Genomic DNA, 23,016 nt, shown 5'->3' on the forward strand with positions numbered 1-23,016 from the left:
CTCGTTACGAGCCGCTCGTCCAATTACCAGCTGGAGAATTGTCTCCTATTTAGGAACATTCATTGACGGTTAAATCTTCCCTGAGACGTGTTAGCCTGGCAAGGGCTGTGACAGCCACTTGCAGCTCAGCTCAGCCAAAGCCGCCCGGCCCAAGGAAGGCAACATTTCTGAGCCCAGGTTATTGTTCCTCCTGCGGCCCAGTCGGGGAGGGGACTCCCAGCTGGGATCAGCTCAGCCCTGCCAGAGGAAGGTCTCCGTTGGGCTTGCAGGCAGGGCAGCGCTGTCTAAGCGTGTGGGTCGTGGTTTGAGTGACAGCTTTTGCACATGCAGGGTGAAAGACTCAAGGGGCTAAATCTATTTAGCTTCACAAAGAGAAGATGAAGGAGTGATTTGATTACAGTCTGTATCTACGTGGAGAACAGATATTTGATCATGGGCTCTTCAGTCAGGCAGAGAAAGGTCTAACATGATCCAGTGGCTGGAAGTTGAAGCTAGAAGAATTCAGCCTGGAAATAAGGTGTACATTTTTAATGGTGAGAGTAATTAACCATGGGAGCAATTTATCACGAGCAGTGGCGGATCCTCCATCACTGACAAATTTTAAATCCAGACCGGATGTTTTCTTCAAAGCTCTGCTCTAGGAGTGATTTGGGGGCAGGTCTCTGGCCTGTGCAGCGATGCAGGAGGGCAGACTAAGTGACCACAAGGCTCTGCTGGCTTTGGAGGCTGTGAAACTTCAGAGAGAGAAGAACGCAGCTGGCTCTCCAGGCAGGGCTTAACTTGTAATGCGCGTGGTGCCGGGGCTCTGAACTGCCAGGCCCGCAGGTGCCAGGACTCAGCCCTGGCACAAATTAAGCCCAGTCTCCAGGCCAGACAAGCCCTCTCCCAGGGCGGGCGCCCAGAGGCACGGTGCAGTGCGGCCTCAGCGCACCATGGTATGGCAAGGAGAGGGGGCCATGCTCCCTGGGAGGCTGCTCGGGTAGCAGTGCTATCGCATCCGTGCCAGGCTGGCAGGTTAACAAGCACAAGTTGGCTTCACTCTAAACTTACGTTTTGAAGCTTCGACTTGCAGAGCAAAGATGCGAATCAGGCTGAGCAGTCTGGCGACTCCTCCTCCTTAGCTATTAGCTCTCTGTTAAGTATTGTGCCTGATTCAGACACAGCAGTATATGCATTTCGCTGAGAATAAGCCTCCGCTTGACACAGCCTGGGATTGCTTTTTTAAACCCGTGCCGGGAGGATCAGCTCCTTCATCCACTGAGAAGGTATCAGGTGACAGAGGGATCAGCATCCAACACATAAATCTGCAACTAATCCTTGGGAATCGATATTTTTCATTAAGAGCCTGTGAGAGCTGGGCTATTATAGGGAAGAATCGGTTCAGGCTGACAGGGTGATGAAGTTATTCAGTTCAGGGGTTTAAGTCATTGAAAGGTAATAAAGAGCAAAGAGCATAGAAAGAGCGAGGTGCTGGTTCCGATACCTTGCGACAGGAATAGGGCGCTTTATTGCCGTGAAAAATGATCATACTGATTCACTGTGGAGTTAGGAGAACGTGAAAAGGTTAAAGATACTGCCCAGATGTTGCCACAGGCTGAGAATTCTGCCCAGATGTTGCCGGAGGTTGAAGATACTGTCCAGATGTTCTGACTCCAGAGCTACTGGCTACTGGCTTTCCAGGCACACTCCTTTCCCTTCCTGTACAACAGCAGAGCCTTGTAACAGATGTGTGGCTAAATTCGCTTCGTTGTTTAAAGCACATTGGCTGTTGACGTGGAAAGTGACAGCCCCTTTGAAGCTCCCCCCCCCATGGGTTTTGTGCTTCTGCTGGGAGGTGGGTCACTTTCTGGGATCCCCCGTCTCAAGCCACAGGAGCCCATTTCACAGCAGATCTCCTGCATGGGGAATGAGCAGAAGGCAGGTCCCCTTGAGCCATCAGCCCACCAAAAGCACTGGCCAAAGGGATGCCTTGGGCTGGCATGTAATTCCAGGTTCTGGCCCCTTTCTGTGGGCTGAGGGCACCCTCGCCACTGCCCCCGGGACAAGCTGGGGACACAGGTGAAAACAATCCTCCCTTTTCTACCCCACAGGGCTGCTAGAGCAGGAGCTGTGGCACAGGCTCAGAACCCGCCTCTCTCTTCGGCACGTGGCCAGGCCCAGGGAGCCTTGCGTTCCTGTTTGTCTCATTCCTGGAAGCTCACAAGTCTCCGCTGGGGCTGAGGGAGTCTTGCCTGCGGGCAGTGACCTTCTCCCCTCTCGGGAGGTGCGGGGCTCGGCCACACAGCTCTGCTTTCTGAGGTCAGTGTCTGGGCCTCCTCACTGGGGTGCTTTGCAGGGGGCTGGAGATTTCCCGCCTCGGGTTTAAGTCACATGCTGTGTGGGAGCAAGGCCTCAAGAGTTTCGTCATGTAATATCCTCAGTGTCTTGAATGAAATTCCTCTCTACCCTGCCCAGCATCCTGCCTCTTGCATTTCTCCCTCTCAAAGCTTTTCCTTTGGCTGGGCCCACGAAACAGGACTGTCCCCAAGCGGGGATATGTGTCTCTTCTGCTTCCTTCAATGGCACTTCTCGATGTGAAAGAACACCTGAATCCTGGGGGCTCTGCCCTGTGCCAGTCCGTTTGGACGGGACTCCAGCACAGCGTGCCAGCAGCATGGCCAGATGCGCTACAATACCGCGGGAGGAAGGGGCAGACGGGCCAGATTCAGGGAGTGTGGCCGGCACCAGACATTGTGGGTGGTTCGCAGCAGGAACTGGCTGTTCTACAGAAAGCTGGTTAGGAGTCAGCTGACTTCAGTGTGCACTGGCCAGCGCTGGCCTCTCCCCCTGCATGGGCCAATATTGCTCATGGTAACCCAAGCTGACTGGCAGCAGACGGAGCCCCCCCCAAGCCGAGCTCTCCTGAGCAGTCAGAGGCCGACACAGAGCGACAGGGCTGGAGCAGAGTCGTCCACACAGAGAAACTATTCCAGTTCTGCTTTTTACTCTCCCTTCAGGTCCTTGTCTATGGGCACAACACTGCAGCCCGTCTGCCCACAGCATCTGCATTGCTTCCGAGGGCTCCTGAGCATGGACCACGTGCTAATCCCAATGCAACAGGGATTACGAGGGGGCAGCCTGTTTTCTTGTCATTGTCAGTGTCATTTCCATCTTGTCTCCTATCAGAGGAACATAATTAAACTGGAACAGGTGCCTGTGCTAGGACTCAGGAGACCTGGGCTCTGTGCCCAACTCTGCCACTGACCTGCTGGGTGACCTTGGGCACGTCCCTTCCCTTCACTGAGCCTCTGCATCTCCTCCCCCATTTTGCCGGTCTTATCTAGTTAGCGTTGAAGCTCTTTGGGGTGGGGGCTGTTTCTTACCCGTAGTGTTGTGGCCGGTATGAGCTACTGTAATGTCAATAATAATAGTAACTAATTCAGTTTCTTAGCCTTAGCCCCAGTGAGGCACCTGTGTCCCGGGTGGGCACAGCTCATGTGAGCTGGAAGTGAGAAGGCAGGGGATGTGCCACTGTGGAGAATGAGGGAAAAGTCTGTGTTATTTTTAGGAAAAGTACAGGTGATTCAGTTTCCCACTTGCTGTTGTCTTGCTACCCCCTGGGTGTGAAGAGGTAAATGTCTATCCAGGCACCGGATAAGCAATGAAGTGCCTGGGTGAGGGTCATGGAGGCACGGCGGGGTTGGCATGAATGGAGATAAAGAACTGCCAGCAAGCGCACGGAGCCGTTGTGGAGACCCAGTGGAGACCCAGGACTGGACCAGTAACTTTTAATGACTTCTGGCCAATGGATGAGCACAGGGGGCAGGGCACAAGACCACAGCATGACTCGGACTGGCGACAAAGGACGGCAGCATGAGGAGGTGGGGTTCAGAAGCCTGTTCTCCCAGGGGCAGTGAATTCGGTCTGGGACGTGGGGGCGAGGTGCAAGTCCGGGCTGGGTGGCTGCATGCAGGGGTCTGCTTTCTAGGTCAGGGCAACGGGGGTCCCAGCAAACAAACGGGAAGCAGCAAGTTAGGGGGGAGCTGTGTTTGCACTTGACTTTGCCCTTCTTACTGTGTTCCCGATGGCTAATAAACGCAGCCTTGTTTGGAAAAGGCCACCCGTGCCCCGGCAAACACCTACTGGCTGCACAGCTCCCAGGAGGGTAGGTCTCCAACAGGGGGTCCTGGCCATTGGCCTTGCTGCGGGACCCACAGCGAGAAGCCAGGGACTCAGCCACGGCCCTGCCAGGCTCCATCCTGGGCAACGTGGAGGCTAGGCCCTGTCACTAAGGGGACATCGATGCTGCAGTGGGGAGCGGGCCTCCTCCCGTGAGCAGAGAGATCCGCGCTAGCGCGGAGCAAACTACTGCACTATAGCTCGCAGCGTGGCCAGGGCACTTGGGCGTCAGCTGGGGCTCCCTGCCCGAGGACGCAGCAGGGTGGGTTGCACTGGGAGGTTCCCAGCTGCAGGGTCGACGTGCCCGGGGGGACTGTTTGGAGGTCAGAGCCCCGTGGACTGTGGCTGCCCCTTGTTCAGCTCAGTGACGCCGAAGGCAGAGCACGGCGTGTGCCCTGGCAGAGGGAAAGGCGTCGATTGGCAGGCAGCCGCTCTAGCTGAGAAACCTCCTAAGGAAAGTGGGGCTGGTGAGAATGTGCCGCTGATCGTCTCCCAGGGCTCAGCACAGGCTTCTCCGAAGCCCGGGACACATTTCCAGAGGGCTGGGGTCTGCAGCAGGATCCGTTTCTAGCACAAGGGGTTCCTCTAGCTACCCTGTGGATGACACTTGACAGACTGAGCAAGCCAGGGGCTCTGCAGAGCTTGTGCCACACTTCAAATGACCAGGTTTAATAACTGAAGAAGTTAAACTTATCCAGAAGTTTTTATTGTAGGTTAACCAAGGTTAATTGCACGAGCAGCCAATGAAAATGTCTGGCCCGTCAATCCCCAGACCTCATTAAAGGGGATTAAGTGAGATGACGACTTTGTAAATCCTAAACATTCATGCAAACCTCACATAAACAACCCCAGTAGAAGCTGCTGACACCCTGTGCCAGTCTCTGCTAATCCCCACGCCCATCAGGAGCCACGAGAGAGCAGCCAGCTCCGAACTGGAAGCTGCAGGTGGGGGGAGCCGTCCGGAGCTCTCTTTGGTGGCAGCAGGTCTCTGTTTTCTGCGTTAATCTCCGTGCCTCTGACCCTTGCTATCCAAAAGCCCTCCAGGCCCTTGCTGGATCTTGGGAGTGTTTCACGATAAATAGGCCTGGCACTGGTGTGTTCCCAGGTTTGCTCTGAAGAGTCTAGTCTGCTGCCCACCCCTGCCTGCCTGCAGCCCCCTGCCTGCCGCCCCCTGCCTGGCATGGCATCTCCCCCCGTCCGGCAGGGTAAACCGAGGGGCTGGGGCCAGGTGCGCGCTGGGGGACGGGGCGGCAGGGGGGCAGGACGGAAAGCTGTGCAGTGCCACAGAGAGCAGTGACAAAGGAGGCCAAGGAACTGACCAGAAACACGTGACCCCGCTTGTGAGGAAGGCCGGGCCCGTGGCTACAGCACTAGCCCGAGCAACGCAGGTTCAGTTCCCTGCTCTTCCGCAAACTTCCTGGGTGACCTTGGTCTTTCCGTGCCTCAGTTCCCCACGTGTGCAGTGGGAAGGCCAGCCCGCCTGCTCCGGGGGCTGGGCAGGGTGAAGGTGAGAGCGCTCAGACACTGCAAGGATGCAGACGTAGGCAAAGCCCCCTGGCCCATGGCTCGCTGTGCCCCACCTCATTGGGTTGGGGGGTTGGTGTCACTCACAGCGGGAACTCTGCCTGTGGGGCCATGGCCGGGCTTTCGAACCAACGAGGGGCCTGCGTTCATTTCGGTGGGAGATTCGTCTGAATCCCGGAGGCTGCTTTGCAAACCCAGCCTCTGTCTCTCGCTTTGCCTGACAGTGCCCTGCACCCCTGGGAAAATAACTCGGGGGGGGGGGCTCATGGCGCTCCCAGCCTGGATCTCCCCGCTCCTCCACATGAAATGGGGGTGCAGCTGCCTCCGTGACCCCATCCCTCTCCAGCTGGCCTGAGCAGCAGCTTTCACTCTCCCTGCCCAGGGCACTGGGCTACGCCACACCGGGGAGCTTTCTCCTGCTCGTGCAGGCTGTCTCCATCGAGGGACGCTGGGCTGGAGCTTGAGGGCAGGGCTCTGAGCCCCGCTGGATGTGGCTGTTCCTGCGGGGCTCTGCAGGGACCTGGTGCCATTAATGCTCATTCTCCACAGGTGCCGGCACAGAGCCGCTCTCGGAGGGGAAACAGGCCCAGGGCCGCAGGAAGGGTCTGGGTGGCATCACTGCACTGGCACCTCTGCTCCCAGGCATGTCCCTTAGTCAATGGTCTCTTTGCACCCTCCCTGCCCCTCCCGCCATCTCAGGTCCACGGGGCTCCCAGAGGCCACAAGAGCCCCCTCGCCACCAAAGCCGGCATCACTGGGAGCTGGGCCTGTGGGCCTGGCCCCTGACAGCCTGTCAGACCCCTCCTGGGCCTGCGGGGGACCATGTCCGGGTCCATGTCACAGGGGCGTGGGAAAGGCCCCACTCCAGCCCCTGCCACTGGGGGAGATGCCCGGCTGGCATAGCCAGCTCCTCCACCATCCTGCCTGCAGCCCCCGGCACGGCTGCTGCGCTCTGTGGCCCAGGGATTGGCAGATGAGCCCTTGGGGGGTGTTACCAGCTGATGCTCGTACACAGGGCAGGGAAGCAGGGAGCTGTAACCAGGCTCTCCTTTCTCTGGGCACAGCAGGGAATTGGGCCCTCAGCATGATTTACACCCCCTCATGCTCCGGACACCAGACAGGTAAGGGAACCGGGAGATGCACCCGATGGAGTGAGCTGTAGCTCACGAAAGCTTATGCTCAAATAAATTGGTTAGTCTCTAAGGTGCCACAAGTCCTCCTTTTCTTTTTGCGTAAGGGAACCCCATTACTCACAGGTCTGTGCCTGGGGTGAGAGGGTCAGGGGGTCTGACACACTGAGATTTAATACCCTATGGCTCCAATTTGTGAAATAAACCAATAGGCTGCCAGTGTTACGGACACTCAACAAAGTTAGGAGAAGTGACCCCGTGGCCAGGCAATATGCCCCCCATAGAGACCAGCTGGGCTTAGCTGGGACCTTCAGGACCAGGCAGACCCACCCCCCAGGCTGCTGAGGGCTGCTTGTTCTGTTGTGCCCCGAACCACCTTCTGTATCCGAGGCAACAATTGAAAGCAAATAATAATCTGTTGGATATGGGCAATGCAGGAGAAATTCTGCAGTAACTAACTTGGCTGAGCGCCATGATTGATGTGTTGTGTTCCAGAAATATATTGCTTTTCAGCTCCTTCAGAAATCATTTGTTTTCATCACTGCTGCATATCCCTAACCAATGCAGAAATAAACCAGAGAGGTGAAAATATGGAGACAGATATTCAGAACATGAGTCAGATGGTCAATATGTCTCCGTGGGGAGCTGCAAGCTCAGAGCGCTTATTGAGGGTGGGCGTCCCTGGGGAGGGCTGCGGAGCGGCGGGGCATTGAGGGGTCCACTGCTCGTGCGCCCCAGAGATGTTTAAACCACCCAAATCTTAATGAGCAATTAAAGGCTAATCAAAGGGAAATCTGTCAGATAAGGATTGCTGGGTGGTTTTATACTTGGCTTTGCATCTGTTTGTGAAACAAAACATATTGTCAGTGAGATTTGTAGCCCTGAGATTTGCATTGAGGCTCCTGGATCTAATTCAATTCAGAATGGATGGTTCGAAAGGATGGGATTTTCATGTGAACAGCAGCCTTTATCTAGCTTTAAACTAACTGTTACGTGCCCTGTAAATATGTGTATGTGTTAGACACATTGCCTTAATTTATAATGATGATTACAGCTGTAATCAGCCCCTGTTCTTTTCTCTCCGCGTGTTTCTTTTTGCCGAGCACAGGAATAATGTTTTCTGATTACAGAAAACAAAGCATTTCTCTGGCTGCGGGGAGGGGGATGCTTTCTTTGAGCTCAACCCCCACCCACTGACACCCCCCATCCCCAGCCTGGTGCTTGTGTTCGTGCAGAGAGGATGCTAGCAAGGCCCTGACTCTAATGAGCCCTGCATGAGGCACATTAGTCCTGCATAGGTACAGATCTACGGCCCTGGCAGCGAGAGCTACATCAGATGGGACCTGGCCTTTCTCTAGCTGGCCTCTCACTCAGTGGATGGGAGGTGGCTAAGGACAGGGAGGAATTTTTCCCTTCTCCGAAGTAAATGGCAAATTGGGCTCCTGTTTCCTGCTGCTGGCAATAGCTCTGTACCATGCATTCAGGAACTGGCACGTCTCAGCCTGTCCCGTGCCCGTTTATTTATGTCCAGGGCTCTGTCAAATGCAAAGGAAGCCATGTTGGTCCCTGCCCTCAGGGCAGCCATCGACGACGCAGCTCGGAGCCTGCACACAGGATGGTCCTGTGGGGACGTGTTTACTTCTCAGTGTGACATGGGGAGTTGAGAAGGACACTGGTTTTCAGAAATCTGGCCCCTGCCGAGCAGGCAGCCCTGGAAAGTGAGCCCTGAGCACGGAAAGCACTCCACGGGCGGAACAAGGACACATCCCTCACCTGCCGTGAGCAGGGTTTAAATGGCCGAGCTCCTGCGTTAACGGGGACAGACTGCGTTCTGGGGCTGCTTTCAGCCTAGGCTCAGCACGTGAGTGGGAGGAAGCCAAGCCCCAAAGCACTGGGAGTTTGGGCCGCGTTCCCAGCAGTTGTTTTTCTATCGCTAGACTCTGCCGGTGAGGCTGCTGGTTTGTGGGATGGTTTGCCCTGTGTTTTACATTTCTCTTTGGGACTCGGCTCATCGGGCATGCCTGGTCTCCTTTCGCACACTACAATGATACTCACTCTGTCATGCTCACTCGGGCCCCGCGAGCAACCCTTACTCATGGACATTTGTCACACAGAATGGGGTATCCCTAGCAGAGAGGCTTTTCTGTTCCTCACTGATTGCTCAGGGCGACGCCACAGGCCCATCCAGCCCCGTTCTATCCTGTCCCCATGGGGCCCAACTTGCTCTGAGTGACTCTGAGAATGAGTCCCCCTCGTCTCTGGGGAAGCAGACATGTCGGCCTGGTGCCCAGAGCCATTGCGCCGGGGCTCTCCCCAAGGGCAGGACGCTGTGTCGTGTTCACAGCCATGCCCTGAGATGGGCTGGCCCTGCAGGGCAGGAGCCTTTGTTGCCAGAGTTCAGCACAAGTGGCTGAGTGGAGTGACTCCCATCAGGCCCCGAACGGCTCAGAGAGAACAAGGCTGCTGCTCCCCCAGGCCTGGCACTGAGGTCCCCCATGGGTTTGCACGGGGGGGAGCAGGGTGACGTTTTCCATGGTTCCATTTTTTTGTCAACATTTTTTATTGAAATCTCCATGAACAAACCTGGCTGAGTCTCCCCAGTGCACCACCCTGCTAGTGCCGGCTCCAAGGCCATGCCCACACGCGGCCCACACTTCAAATTGGCATGAAACAAGGGGATGCTTTTGTGTGTATGAGAAAGGTTCCCATTTTCAAGCAGCTCTAGGGAGAGGGAGAAAAGTCTGGGGGTCCCCACCCCTTCCCAGTCCTCTCCAGAGGTGCTGGAGATCCCGGCACTGACTCCTAACAGGTGGCACTCGGGATTCGCTCGCCCGGTATCTCCCACCTAGAAACACCAGGCTAAAGCCACAGGCTTGGAACCTCTCTGCCCTGGGATGGCTGCAAATAGCGAGACATGAAGCCTCCTGTGTTTCCCTCCGTCTCATCCCCCTCCCTGAGCCCCCTCCCTTGGCTCAGGCACAAATGGGGCCAGCCCATTCCATGCCTGCCAAGTTCTTCCCAAGACCATAACGAGCAGCTAAGCTGACCTGTGGCACTAAGCAGGGAGCAGGGAGGGAAGAGGAGACGATGAGAGAGGAAGAAGCTGGAAGCGACTATTAAGTAAATATCCATAAAAAGCCCTTTAAGACGAGCTCACTGAGAGCTGAGTGAGATCTGCGGGGTTCCCAGCTTCCTGGAGTGAAGGGCCGTGTCGGCGAGTGGCCCTGCTGTCCCAGAGGTGACAGGCTGGCTCCCTGGGTAACTGAGAATGTCTCTGTGGCCCAGGCAAAGGGGCCAAAGGGGCTGCAGAGGTGTGTGGGATGCAGTGCTGGGGAAGAGGTGCTTGCTCCAGGGTGTCTGTAGCTGGTGTGCCAGACATGGCACCCAGTGCTTGGGAGCCTGGGATCTGCACGAGGGAGCTGCTGCTGCGGCCTTTGCCACCATGAATGAGAGAGGCCTCCAGGCGGAATGAGCGGGTCCCATTGCCCAGGCCCAGTGGAAGAGCACTTGGGTTAGAATGACCCTGGCATGAGGAGTCCGGGGGTGGCACCCATAACACATTGTATTGGAGAATGTAAGTCAGGAAGTGTTGTTTACTTCTTCTCATAACACAAGAACTAGGGGGCAACCAATGAAATTAACAGGCAGCAGGTTTAAAACAAACAAAGGAAGTATTTCTTCACACAGTGCACAGTCAACCTGTGGAACTCCTTGCCAGAGGATGTTGTGAAGGCCAAGACCACAACAGGGTTCAAAAAAGAACTAGATAAATTCATGGAGGATAGGTGCATCAATGGCTATAAGCCAGGATGGGCAGGGATTCTGACCAGAAGCTGGGAATGGGCGACAGGGAGTGGATCACTTGATAATTCCCTGTTCTGTTCATTCCCTCTGGGGCACCTGGCATTGGCCACTGTCGGCAGACAGGATACTGGGCTAGATGGACCTTTGGTCTTACCCAGTATGGTCGTTCTTATGTTCACACCTCTCGAGTTTTGCCCAAGTCTCTTTCAGAGGAACTTTCTTTCTGATTCTATCTGGGCACTGCCCCCTTCACTTCCTCTCCCCACCCCCCACCCCCGCCCTCCCGTGCCCAGCATGGGGAATTCCACGATCTACACGCACGGTGCTGCGCGTCCACCCTGAACTCCAGCCAGTTGCAGAGTGGGTCATGGTCACCCAGGATGGAGAAGCCCCATTAGGTCAATAGTCCATCCCCTGGGGCTGGGGGAACAATGTATAGCTGCTCCCTGCAGCGTATTCTCCAGGGCTTTGTCCAGCTCCATTGGGAAGGTCTGCAGCGTGTGTAATCACCCCCCATGCACAGAGTTGAACCCCTTTCCCCCACCCCATGCACAGTTAAATGCCTCCGAATTGTTCCCAGCATTTATCTGGTCCACTGCAGGCCACTAACCGGCCCACCCGTCTCCTGTGAGCAGCTGATTCTGACACTCCTCAGACCAGGAGCTGTTGTCTGCATTCCTGATTTATCGATTAGCCACAAGGAGCAGGACTCACTCTAGCAATGCTCTCCTGGCTCACTCCATTCACTGTCACTTGGACTTCTTAGGTAAATCCCTTCCAAAGCCTTGCCGCAATCGAACTGAAAGCCGGTTCTGATGAATAAAGGTGCTGCGGCCTCCTGCAGAATTGACTAAAACAGTAAATGGCTTGTGAATAAGAAGTAGCCTATTGTTGCCTAACATGGGCCCATCAATAATAGATACGAGCAAACCTCGGAGAGTGCTAAAACTTTCTCCTTTAGGTATGAATTATGGATGCAGTTTAGTGTAATGCAGATGTATCTCAAAGCTTTTGCCCGGTTTATGTGCTAGTAAAAGCTTGCAATTTACGTGTGCTCCAGCTACAGGTTTCTTAGAATAAAGAACTTCTCTTTTCCGTAATAAATTCCAGCATTAATGAACGTGAAGACAAATTTTTAACATACAGGTTTAAGCTCGGGATAACTGTGCTGAGGGGTTAGGATTCGATGTCTGAGCTTTTCATCATTTAATGGTTCTCTGCGGTGGTTGTTAGGCTTTCTGCTGTTGCGTACATTAGCTGGGCTCACCAGATGGCATGATTGCAGATGGTCTTGCTCGTGTTACTTCACTGAATGCGGAAGCACTCAGCTCGTCCAGGAAGGGCGTTTTGTCAGCTGTGATGCAGTTCTCCTCACAAGCAGAGAACGTCACCAGAGAGGGTGATTCTCCCTGCCCCAGGATCTCCCTTGCTGACTGATTTATATGGCTGCCTGCAGGTCATGTTACAAACATGCTGCAAAGAAGAGCTGCGTGTGGAGGGAGGGCTCATGAGATTACGTAGCACTGTCCGTAAGTCAATAGATGCCATGAAGTTGTTGTCATGCCCTGCAGAGGGTTCCTGTGCAATACCTCTGTCTCAGCAGTCATCCAGGTGGCTTCCCACCTAGAGGGATCTGTGCCACTAAGCAGAACAGGGTTTGTGCTGGTGAGAATGTGATCCCTCCCTGGCACTGTGAGGCTGGCTTGGTGCTGGCTCCCGGCTCAGATGGCGTCACAAATTCCAGGCAGTGTCGGGGTCCACACATCCACACTCTGCTCAGCAAGCAGCTCGCAGCTTCCCTTTCAAAACTTTACAGCCATTTTCACATGAAAGCGCCAAACTCGACAGATATTTCAGCAAGGCACAGGTGAGCTGCAGTGCTTCATTTGTGCCAGGGCTTGCCAGGACTGAGCCCCGGCACCTCTGGGCCTGACAGTTCAGCACCCGGCTCATCTGGACTTGGCAGTTCAGAGCCCGGCACCTCTGGGCTTGCCATGTCAGTTATGAAAGTAAAAAAAGTGCTTGAGCCCCGGAAGCTCTTTCATTACAAATTAAGTCCTGGCAAACAGTCTCCAATAAAGCCATAGAGCAGCGATTGTCCCCTCACCCCTACCCCCGCCTGGGCCCAAAGCTCATGCCAGACTCTCTGCCCCACCATGACCTAGAACCTTTCCCAGAGCTTGGAAATGCACCTTTTTTAGAAATGAGTTTGAATCTCTGGGGCCTGGCACTTCCAGGTGCCTGCTGCGGGAACTCTCCTTGGTGCTGAGAGCAGTGCCGTGAAAGGTGGCGTGCTCCAGCAGCCTGGAACCAAAGCAGAGAACACACTAGGACTGGTAGATGCTTTGCCAGTTTGCTGGATCGGGCCCTTATCTAAGAACAATCATGTGCCAGCCTCCTCGATGGCCACTCAAACCCCGTTCCACAATCAGACCCTGGGGTAAGTTGTTTAGGGGCTGTAGCCTTGTGTGCATGTCACATGGAGTAACCATCATCTCCTGAGCCACCGTTCTGTCGCCATGATAACTCAACAGGAAAACTGCACCCCCATGTTTCCCTTCCCTGGATATCAGAGCAGCCTCCCGCTCGAGCCGTGTATCCCAAGCCCTCGGGACCAGCCGGTCTGTGACAAAGGCTTTCCATGGGCCCAGAGGCAGGGCCTTCCAACCACACTGGTCCGGGGAGAGTCGGCAACGGTGCTGAGAAGAGCATTTTCCCCAGTGAGAAAATAGACTGGGGAGAGCCCAGACCAAGCCATGGAGCTGGTGAAAGGTGCCAGGTCCCAGCTCTGGCTGTGTTTTGTCTCCTGTGTGGCGGCCGGGCAGACATGGTCACATCGGGACTCAGTGTATGCGCCTGACGTAATGATGTTTATCGTTTCTATTGCATCAGCACCCAAAGGCCCATCCTGGGTGCTGCACAGACACAGGCGAGCATAGCCCTGCCTCGGAGAGCTGCACTGAAGGAGAGTTTCTGCAGCTGAGTTTTGCACTGGACTCTCGTGAGCTGCAGGAAGTAGATTTACTGGATTAGCCACAGCCAAGCCCTCCCCTGGCTAAGCCAGGAGCAGCTGCCTGGGAGTCACTTTGTCTCATAATTACTGTTATAGTCACGGAGGCTGGTCTCTGCTGGCAGGAGCCGCCCGGGGCTGGTCCCAGCTCAGCATCACCCTCTGGGGCTCTTGGGAAGAACTCTTCCTCAAGCAAATCTGCAGCTGGGCCATGGAACGGGAGTTAGACCCCAGTGTCCAACGGGGACAATGACAGGAAGCAGGCCCTGCCGGCATCCTGGTCAGGAATGAAGCGATTCACACGTCTTTACATCCCCTGTGTAGAAAGGATCCCACTGCCCTCAGACCACCAGGCCTGGGCCTCCTTCAGCAGTGGGGTCCTTCCCTGAGACCGGTTGGACAGCACCTCCAGATACATGGCTGGCCGGTGTGGAGCAGTCAGGGGCTGGCCAGGCCAAGCTCCCTCTTGAGTCCGGCTGCTTCTCTCCCAGTTCTTTAGTCTGGTGACATTTATCACCTCGGAAAATATTTTCTCGCCTGGGGTCGCATGAGGAGGCCGGGAATGTAGCTGTGCACAGGTTCCAGTGGCGAATTCTGCCATGGCGCAGGGCTGTGCAAGCGGAGTCCGGCATTGGGTCAGAAAGACGCCAGCTGCAAGAAGCCATCGCACTGGGAGACTCAGCTCTGCATGTAAGAAGTAGTCGAATCTTTCCGGCGCCTGCCTTCGTCCAACGCAAGCCTTGGCGTCTAGCCCAGGGGCCCTATGGATCCGCAGGAGACACCGGTGAAAACTGTTCCCATCTCCTGGGGTCAGAGAGCTAATGTTTTGTTTAATACTCTCCGATAATTAACACTCCACATTTACAATAAAAGATCATTATAACAAGATTTGATGTAGCGACAGTAACTCTCTCTTTAACTCGTAATGAACAGCCGTCCCGGGGGGAGTCAGCTTCTGTCAAAAAAGAATCCATAGCTGGAGATTCATGCTGGTGTTTCCTCGGGCTGTAGCAACCATCGGGCAGCCAGCAATAATAAGCTAATGCCATCCCTGCAGAGTGAGTCTTCAGCTCCGACTGCAGCAATGGGCTCAGCTATGCACAACTCCACCAGGGAATGTGGGGCTTGCCAGGGGTCTGACCCTGTCTCTGACAGCGCCCAGCACCTCTGCCCCCCAGTAGCCATATTGCTATTTCAGAAGTCTGCAAAATGAGCTGGTTCCCACCCACTTTAGTGGGTCTGAGTTAGTCCTGATGCAGTTTCTCCACCAAAGCGTCCAGGAGGGAATCTGATTACATCAGAGCAGAGGTGAAATAGCAAATAGCAGCAGGATTGGAGGGTGAACCTAGGTGCAATATGTACAGACAGAGGAAATGACGTACATAGGGACCTAGGCCTGGAAGGGGCCTCCTGGGTCATCACATTTAGTTCCTGCTAGCTCAGGCAATCCAATTCACAAATGTATCAAGTGCCACCTTAGGTTAGGTTGTTTAGGGCCCAGTACCGCAAAGATGATAACGGGACGACTCACGTGAGTCACAACTCAAGGCCTGCAGGATTGAGCCATAAGTATCCAAGCACCAGGCGTGAAATAACTAGGGTCCCTGGAACCCAAGATTTCCCCCCCACCAGGGTTGATTCCGTCCTTCAGTCCCTGCATTCCGCAAGAGATTTATGGCATGCACCATTTGTCTTTCAGGAGAAAGTTTGCCATTTTGAAATTATTTCCCATTCTGAGTCACAACAAAAAGTCACGCGATCACAATGTTGGCACCTTGCAAAATTTCAAATGGGAAACTACAATGGAAATTTTCAACATTTGAGATCAAAACATTGAAATGAAACATTGTTCAGTTGTGAAGTGTTGATTTGAAAAGCAGTGTTTCATTTGGATTCGCTCGCTCAGAAAATCAAAACGCGCACTTTAAATCAACATTTTCCCATTGAAAATGTCAGTTTTGATGAAATCGCAGTTTCTAATGGGAAACATTTTCAATCAAAAAATATTGACCAACTCCTTGTGTCACGGAGTGCCCGGGCGATGCTCTGGAACTGCTCCCCATGAAGCCAGTCAGGACTCTGGGGCAGTCGCCTTCCGGTGAGCAGCCTGTCCGCAGGGCAAACAGCTCACACGGCTTCCACCTTCCTGGGTCTGACCTCGGAGCATTCAGCATCCTCTGCCCCTCCGTGTGCTTCCCACAGCGAGTCCGCTCAGGCGGGGCTCCTGGGGAAGCCAGAGGGTCCTGCACCCCAACTTCGCAGTCAGACGGGACTCTCAGCCAGCCAGTAAAACAGAGGTTTATTAGACGACAGGAACATGGTCTAAAACAGAGCTTGCAGGTGCAGAGAACAGGACCCCTCAGCTGGGTCCATTTTGGAGGGCAGTGAGCCAGACAACCACGTCTGCCCTTCACTCCATGTCCTAGCCAGCCCCAAACTGAAACTCCCTCCAGCCCCCCCTCCTCTGGGCTTTGTTCCTTTCCCAGGCCAGGAGGTCACCTGATTCCTTTGTTCTCCAACCCTTTAGCTCTCACCTTGCAGGGGGGAAGGGTCCAGGCCATCAGTTGCCAGGAAACAGGGTGTCAGCCATTCTCTGTGTCCAGACCCCTGCACACACCTGCCCTCTAGGGCTCTGCAGTGATCATACACCCTTACCCCACCACCTAGATACTTAAGAACTGCATAAGGGAAAGTGAGGCACCCCCACAATATTCGGAGGAACCATTAAGAACAGTCCCACTTCGTCACACCTTGTCAAATCAGTCGAGCCCCATGGAATGTCCAGAGTTTGGGCCTTCCAGAGCAGACCTCAAGGCTAAGATCCCGTCTGCTCTGTGTGTCCATGAATGACCCCGAGACACTCGGTGGAAGGCTGGAATGGAAGAGGGCTGAGGACGGCTGAGGGCATTTTGGACAGGGAGATTATGGGAGAAAAGAGTCTGGGTGATCTAGTTACGGAGGCGCCTGGGAAGGAAGAAAGGTGAGGTCGTTGTGAGAATGAATAAGAGGAATGCTCTAAACTTTGCAGCTAACTCGTCTGGCCAGTTTCCCAGGGTGCCGTGCAGTGCAGCATGCTGTGTTTCCGTGCAAGGTCTGTGCACTGATCGTTGGGTGTAGGTGAGGGATTGATGGAGCTTGGAGGCTGGATGGTGAGTGCCATTAGCGGCCCTCCACTGCCCAGGGAAAAAACAGGAGACAACTTTTGGCTTGCTATGTACACATGTTGATGACCCTTAAATATGGGAAATAAGACCCCCTCATTTAACAATGTGAATTGCTGAGATATCAGGAAAATTCCCAGTTGAACCCTAGAATTGTCCTGAAATGCAACTCGGACACTGTCTCATTTCTAAATTCTCACCAATCTGCTCTCACAGTAGAAAGGCTCTTCCAGCAGAACTTTTGCAACCATCGCATTTCAATTTTCACGGGTTTTTTGGGGGGGGAGGGGGGAGGGGGAGGGGTTGTGGTTTTTGTATTAATTTTTTTTAAAGAATGAATGAACTTTTATAGACCTTCTGCTAAACCTTGTAAAAATGTAATCTCTCCCTGTGCCAGACAACTGATGCCTGCTGACTCAATTGCTTTTATATATGAGGGGGCTTGAAAAAAATGACTGTCTCGCCTGACTCTGGACAGATTGGAATGAAGCGCTGAACTCATCAGTCAGAGCTGTCACCTTGGGCATGCAGAATTCAGGGCCCAGGGAGCCCAAATTCTCATCTTTGCTGCAACTGTTGCTCCTAAGTTTTGCTGACTCCTGGCAGGAGCAACGTACGTAACATCATTGTAATGTAATAGAAGAGATGCAAGTGCTGCAAATCAAATACAGCTTCCAGCGGATGGTGGGTGCTTGTCAGGCAGAATGATCATTGAGACGCCTTAGTTGGGGAAAATTCTCTTCAATTTAATAAATATGTAAAACAGTGTTTAACAGCCCTGAAATGAACTGTTCAGCTATCCAGGCTGAAGTGCTAATCCCATCGACTCCTACTGACTGCACAGTCATTTGCATCTGTGCTTGCTCGTCTCATGCACACCTTGCACCCCCACCAACGTGGCTACACACGCACACACCTGTTGCTTTGTAACTTTTCAAGTTTTTGTCATCAAAATACGTCTGTTATTCCTGTGTTCAGAGCAGGGGCTTCTTCCCATGAGTCAGTAAATCCTGAGCTCTGAAATGTCTTACGTTAAGTCCAACGTAAAGGCTACATGTTGTATGGAAAAAGGAGCAGCACACCTCTCTTGGATGCACCTTACATAAAATCTGTGTCCTCATCCCGCTCCATACAGGCCCCTTTCTCTGCCCGCAGGTGCAAGCTGGGCTGCAGAACCAGGGACGAGTGCAGGATCCACCCTCAGCTGTGAGAGTCAGCTCTACAGAGTCCTTTAGGCCACGTGATGTTTGGCACGGGAGGAGCGGATAACCCAGCTCTGAACTGTGACCTTGACATCGCTACAGGGATAATGATCAGGAGACCAGCTCCACAGTGTCCTCTTCTTCATAAATGTCCCTGTGATTTGCTACCTCAATATCAGTTAAACACTATTGAGACATCTGTTAGCATCGCTGGGCGACCTCCGATGCAGTGACAGTCTCTAACCTCAGGATGTCCATCTGGAGAGAAATCCTTATTTTGGTCCATCCCATTTCTCTTGTTTGAGGTTAGAGATGTCACTTCCCTTTTGTATTTTTAATAAAGGGCCGGAGACAAGTTTCCTTGCAATCTCTTACCTTGGGGCTGTGATGGAGCCCCTGTACTAGTGTATGGCTCTTACAATAGGGTCTTGGAGTTCTGTTTCCCCATAACTACCCTCATGGAGAAAAGCAATAATAGCCTTTAAATTCTCTGTGGGAGAATGTGTATGCTCTGTCCTCTTCCACCCCACACTCCTCACTCTGGGAGCTGAGCATCTTCCGGAGAGGCACTAAACAATGCGATTGGCATTTGTTAAGCATGGTGCAGAATAAAGCAAAGAATATTTCATTCCTATTGTAGTTCATCTTGCTGCCATCTGATTTGTAATTGTCCGTCGGTAGTGCTGAGGGCCCCGTTGGGCTGAGCAGGAGAAAGACCGTCTCGCCCCCAGGCTGCTCACGACGCAGGTTATGCCCAGATTCGACGGTCGGGTGAGACAAACAGGCGGGAGTGTGGGATACAACGAGCCCGTTACTGTAAAATTAGCAGGAGATCTCAGCCAGGTGGCTCCGCATTGTCAGCCTGTTTCCCCAGCATACCCGTCAGGCAGGGTGGTTTTGCCACTCGTTCCTGCAGCCAGCTGAGACCAGGCCAGCTCAGGAGTGGGTCTGATCCCCTCTCCTGTGCTCCCAGGGCCTGAGGGAATCAGGCATCGGGCCCTGCCCCACTTTACTTTGGTAGTGTGAGATGCCAGGGCTGGGCAGGATTTGGGGCAGGACAATGAGGTGGTTTCGGTATTTGCTGCTCAGGCCTTAGCGCCGGGTCTGGAACCTGGGACTCCATCGCGGCCATTGGCGAGAGGCGCCTTGGCCTGCTCCGTTCTGCAGCTCAGCCCTCCACCGGACACCGAGCGTCTGGGCGCGGCCCGGCAGTCAGGAGCAGGCGCTCCCAGCTGCACGGTGGCTTTCAGCTCCCGCCCGGGGCTGCACACGCTGGCCTGACAAGGGGCCGAATGACCCTCCCTCTCGCCCACCCTGGCTCTGCCTTATTTTGCGCGGCTCACCAAGGTGCTGGCGTGTGGAGCGGCCCAGCAGAGCAGCAGGCCCCAGACAGGAGCTGGTTTGTGACATGGGACTAAGGGCTGGCCGGGGCTATTGTTGCTCAGCCTTCGGGTTTCCCGGCAGCCACGCGCGAGGCTGCCAGCACCCAGTACCTCCTGCTCTGCTGACCTTGCGGATCGGCTGCCGAGCCGATTGGTCCTTGCACCCAGAGGTGGGATTTTTCAGGGGCAGCGAGAGCAGGTTGGGCGGCTACGTCCCCTGACAGCTCAGAGCCCGATTACCCGTGGCTCTCCCTACGGAGGACGACGGAGTCTTCCCAGTGCCGTGCGCAGTGCTCTGCTAACTGGAGGGGCAGGGGGCAGGCAGTGATTTAGCTGAACATTTCAAACATGCAGCTGTCCCCTGAAGTAACGGACCACTGCCATGCAGCCAACAGAGGGGACAACTGTGGATTAGAGGACTGCTCTGTAATTACACAGCTATCAGGAGCCCTCTCGCCAGCCAGAAACTGTGGCCTTTCTGGGAACAGATGCCACTGTTATGAGCCTAGCAATTAGAAGGGACTGTTAATGAGCCCATCCGCCGAGCTGCATCCAGTGCTACCCCTCCATGAGTCCTTGCCAGTGCTTGTCACTTTATGGCAGGCCCAGCATCACTGCACCAGTCCCAGGCTCCCAGCGGCTGCACACCCTGCCCTGACTTCCCAAACTCCTTGCACAGATGCTCACATGGCATGAGATCAGCATGGGAAGGGCTGGGAACAAGCAGGTCCCTTTACACTGTGTAGCTTGGCACCATTCCAGGGAGGCTGGTGAAGATGAAGGCTATCACAAGATCTCGGCAGTGTCTGACACGGAAAGCCCAGCTGAGCCATACAGGACGGTTTCTTAACTCAGTCAGCGGTGAGGTTTGGTTCTTTAGAATATTGACTTGTTTGCCTGAGAGAGACACATGATGTCGCCAGGACACCGAGTCACCAGTAACTAGAGCCCATGCCTGCCCATGGGCCTTTCAGCGAGCAACTGCCTGCACTGAGGCAGCATGGCCTAGTGCATACAGCACTGGACTGGAACTCAGGACACCTGGGTTCTAGTCCTGACTCTGTCGCGGGATGACCTTGGGGCAAGTTATGTCCCTCTCTGTGCCTCAGTTCCCCATCTGTAAAATGGGAATAATAATACTGACCTTCCTTGTGAGGTGCTTGAAGATCTACGGATGAAAGAAACATGACTAGGAGGTATTATTATTATTGTACTTCTCTGCAGCCAAATGTTTGACTCCAACGAGACCAGCACCCCAAGCCCTCAGCTCGCCTGGGCAGGAAGAGTCCCTGTGGCTCTTGTTCTCCCTTACACTGGGCCTGCAGTAATCCTTAACCAGCGAACTGTCAAGGGCAATGAGCGTTTGATTAGCTAAGGACCAGGAGAATCAGGCTGGGCAGGGGATGAGCCACGGGGCCCAAGGTATTTTGGATACCTGAACATCAGCCCCAGCCCTTCAGGTGTAGACAAGCTCCAACAACTATGGCCGCTGATGTTTACATAACGGCAGGGTCTACTCACAAACCCGAACAGGAAACCTAGCGGCGGGGGTTGGAAGGGGCTGCTAGTCCTGAGCTGGACAGCTCTGATTCCGGGGCACTGCTCCCTGCTGCTCGGCCAGCCCTTGGAATGGCTTCTTGCCTTTGCCCCGTTGGAAGGTGGGGCTCTGTGGGTTTCCAGCCTTTGCTTTCTCTGCGGCGGAGACCCCTCACACTGGGAATTCCCTGCGAGGACCTGCTCAGCTTCTCTTTGCTCTCTGTCTCCTGGGGGCAGCTTTTGGGGGCACTGGATGCGGAACTTTGTACGCTGAATGTTTTCAAAACGCAAAGCTGTAAGATGTTAGGCACCCTGACTGGCCATCCCGTTCCCTCTCCTCCCTGTCTGGGCCAGTCCTGCCCACGGCCGCGGTTCACCCCCTGTGTCTGGTGAAGCCGCCCGCACAGCTAGATGGAATAGCGGGTGACTTGTACCTGGAATGTAAACATTTAAATCCATACTAACCTTGACTGCACTGGGTGAAATTCCCCCCCCTGCGCAGGGCCCGCACCCAGCCCAGCCACTGCTCATTCCCTCAGCCTCGGGCTGAGGAGGGAGGTCAGTGGTGTACAGGCTCACTCTGGCTCTCTGCCCTGGGATGAATTGCACCTAGCCCCAGTCAGGTATCTGCTGCTGACACCCAGAGCTGGTGCCGGGGTCGCGTGCCGCCGGCTCTCTCTGTGGTCACCGGTTCCAAACTCAGCTCCGACGTGCCCCATTTCTGAACGGTGTCTCCCCACCCCAAGGGCTCCAGGCCCCACGTCTCAGCCCTACAGCCTCCATCCAGGATGTGATCGTTCCCCTCTATTCGACATTGGTGAGGCCTCATCTGGAGTCCTGTGTCCAGTTTTGGGCCCCACACTACAAGAAGGATGTGGATAAATTGGAAAGCATCCAGCGAAGGGTAACAAAAATGATGAGGGGTCTGGAACACATGACTTATGAGGAGAGGCTGAGGGAACTGGGATTGTTTAGTCTGCAGAAGAGAAGAATGAGGGGGGATTTGATAGCTGCTTTCAACTACCTGAGAGGTGGTTCCAGAGAGGATGGTGTCACGGAGTGCCCGGGCGATGCTCTGGAACTGCTCCCTATGAAGCCAGTCAGGACTCTGGGGCAGTCGCCTTCCGGTGAGCAGCCTGTCCGCAGGGCAAACAGCTCACACGGCTTCCACCTTCCTGGGTCTGACCTCGGAGCATTCAGCATCCTCTGCCCCTCCGTGTGCTTCCCACAGTGAGACCGCTCAGGCGGGGCTCCTGGGGAAGCCAGAGGGTCCTGCACCCCAACTCCGCAGTCAGACGGGACTCTCAGCCAGCCAGTAAAACAGAGGTTTATTAGACGACAGGAACATGGTCTAAAACAGAGCTTGCAGGTGCAGAGAACAGGACCCCTCAGCTGGGTCCATTTTGGAGGGCAGTGAGCCAGACAACCACGTCTGCACTTCACTCCATGTCCTAGCCAGCCTCCAAACTGAAACTCCCTCCAGCCCCTCCTCCTCTGGGCTTTGTTCCTTTCCCAGGCCAGGAGGTCACCTGATTCCTTTGTTCTCCAACCCTTTAGCTCTCACCTTGCAGGGGGGAAAGGTCCAGGCCATCAGTTGCCAGGAAACAGGGTGTCGGCCATTCTCTGTGTCCAGACCCCTGCACACACCTGCCCTCTAGGGCTCTGCAGTGATCATACACCCTTACCCCACCACCTAGATACTTAAGAACTGCATAAGGGAAATTGAGGCACCCCCACAATATTCGGAGGAACCATTAAGAACAGTCCCACTTCGTCACATCTCTCCCCCCTTCGAGATCGAACTGAGCGGGGTCACTTTAGGCGGTGACCTGGGGAAGTTCGAAGCCACCAACGTTCCCATGGATGCCCCAGCGTCTCTGCCATTCCTTGGTAGGAGTTACACCAGGCCCTTCCAGTTTCACGCCCTCCCTTAGGTCGGGGGTGGTCGATAGCACTCGCAGGCCGCATGTGGGAAGGTTTCTGCGGCCCGCCCTTTGGCCACCCCAAAACCCCAGGGGGTCAAACTTGGATTGGGTCTTCTCCCCAACAGCTGGCCAAACACAGCCACTTGGTTATAGGACTGTTTAAGTTTCTTAACAGCTTTCACTC

This window comes from Natator depressus, chromosome 10 (assembly GCF_965152275.1).
Source record: "Natator depressus isolate rNatDep1 chromosome 10, rNatDep2.hap1, whole genome shotgun sequence".
Taxonomy (NCBI): domain Eukaryota; kingdom Metazoa; phylum Chordata; order Testudines; family Cheloniidae; genus Natator; species Natator depressus.